At 41.4% G+C, this 2325-nt stretch overlaps 1 non-coding gene across 1 annotated transcript; it reads left to right on the top strand.

Moving 5' to 3' along the window:
* Window positions 1-1786: 1786 nt before the first annotated feature.
* LOC130984422 (small nucleolar RNA R71) lies at window positions 1787-1890 on the top strand. Its single transcript, XR_009088360.1, has one exon. It is a non-coding gene; the product is annotated as a small nucleolar RNA R71 (small nucleolar RNA).
* The last annotated feature ends 435 nt before the right edge of the window (window positions 1891-2325 follow it).

A 2325-nucleotide genomic window follows, 5' to 3' on the forward strand; every position in this document is an offset into this window, starting at 1 on the left:
ATAGAATAAAATAAAATTAGATAAATAAAATTGGGTTGCCTCCCAACAAGCGCTTCTTTAATGTCAATAGCTTGACAGTGGCTCTCATGGAGCCACAAGGTGATCAGGTCAATGTTGTATAGTCCCAACACCAAACTTAGAGTTTGGATATGGGGTCTTAACACCAAACTTAGAGTTTGGTTGTGGCCTCCCAACACCAAACTTAGAGTTTGACTGTGGGGGCTCTTCTTGACTCTGAACTGAGAGAAGCTCTTCATGCTTACTCTCTTTTGTCACAGAGGGATGGCCATGTGCCTTAAACACAAGGTAGTCCCCATTCAATTGAAGGACTAATTCACCTCTGTTGACATCTATCACAGCTCCTGCTGTGGCTAGGAAAGGTCTTCCAAGGATGATGCAATCATCCTCTTCCTTCCTAGTGTCTAGGATTATGAAATCAGCAGGGATGTAAAGGCCTTCAACCTTTACTAACACGTCCTCTACTATTCCATAAGCTTGTCTCAATGACTTATCTGCCAATTGTAATGAGAACAAGGCAGGTTGTACCTCAATGATCCCCAGCTTCTTTATTACAGAGAGTGGCATAAGATTTATCCCTGACCCCAGATCACACAGAGCTTTTGCAAAGGTCATGGTGCCTATGGTACAAGGTATTAAGAACTTGCTAGGATCTTGTCTCTTTTGAGGTAAAATTTGCTGAATCCAGGTATCTAGTTCACTAATGAGCAAGGGAGGTTCACTTTCCCAAGTCTCATTACCAAACAACTTGGCATTCAGCTTCATGATAGCTCCTAAATATTGAGCAACTTGCTCTCCAGTTACATCTTCATCCTCTTCAGAGGAAGAATAGTCTTCAGAGCTCATGAATGGCAGAAGGAGATTTAATGGAATCTCTATGGTCTCTATATGAGCCTCAGATTCCTTTGGATCCTTAATAGGAAACTCCTTCTTGCTTGAGAGACGTCCCAGGAGGTCTTCCTCACTAGGATTTTCGTCCTCCTCCTCCCTTGTGCATTCGGCCATATTGATTATATCAATGGCCTTGCACTCTCCTTTTTGATTCTCTTCTGTATTGCTTGGGAGAATACTGGGAGGAGTTTCAATGACTTTCTTACTCAGCTGGCCCACTTGTGCCTCCAGATTTCTAATGGAGGATCTTGTTTCACTCATGAAACTGAAAGTGGCCTTTGACAGATCAGAGACTAGATTGGCTAAATTAGAAGTGTTTTGTTCAGAATTCTCTGTCTGTTGCTGAGAAGATGATGGATATGGCTTGCTATTGCTTAGCCTATTGCGTCCACCATTGTTAAAGCCTTGTTGAGGCTTTTGTTGATCCTTCCATGAGAAATTTGGATGATTTCTCCATGATGAGTTATAGGTGTTTCCATAAGGTTCACCCATGTAATTAACCTCTGCCATGGTAGGGTTCTCAGGATCATAAGCTTCTTCAGAAGCTGCCTCTCTAATACTGTTGGATGCATGTTGCCATCCATTCAGATTTTGAGAGATCATGTTGACCTGTTGAGTCAACACTTTGTTCTAAGCCAATATGGCATTCAGAGCATCAATTTCAAGAACTCCTTTCTTCTGAGGTATCCCATTATTCACGGAATTCCTCTCAGAAGTGTACATGAATTGGTTGTTTGCAACCATATCAATGAGTTCTTGAGCCTCTTCAGGCATTTTCTTTAGGTAAATAGATCCACCTGCAGAATGGTCCAATGACATTTTCGAAAATTCAGAGAGACCATAATAGAATATATCTAATATGGTCTATTCTGAAAATATGTCAGATGGACATCTTTTGGTCAGCTGCTTGTATCTTTCCCAAGCTTCATAGAGGGATTCACCATCTTTTTGCTTGAAGGTTTGAATATCCACTCTCAGCTTGCTCAGCTTTTGAGGAGGAAAGAATTTATCCAAGAAGGCAGTGACCAGCTTATCCCAGGAGTCCAGGCTATCCTTAGGTTGTGAATCCAACCATATTCTAGCTCTGTCTCTTACAGCAAAAGGGAAAAGCATGAGTCTGTAGACTTCAGGATCAACTCCATTTGTCTTTACAGTCTCACAGATCTGCAAGAACTCAGTTAAAAACTGATAAGGATCTTCAGATGGAAGTCCATAAAACTTGCAGTTTTGTTGCATTAAGGCAACTAGCTGAGGTTTCAGCTCAAAGTTGTTGGCTCCAATGGCAGGAATGGAGATGCTTCTTCCATCAAATTTGGACGTTGGCTTTGTGAAGTCACCAAGCATTCTCCTTGCATTATTATTGTTTTCGTCTGCCATCTCCTTCTCTTGTTCGAAAATTTCTGAAAGGTTGTTTCT

Source organism: Arachis stenosperma, chromosome 5 (assembly GCF_014773155.1).
Source record: "Arachis stenosperma cultivar V10309 chromosome 5, arast.V10309.gnm1.PFL2, whole genome shotgun sequence".
NCBI lineage: Eukaryota > Viridiplantae > Streptophyta > Magnoliopsida > Fabales > Fabaceae > Arachis > Arachis stenosperma.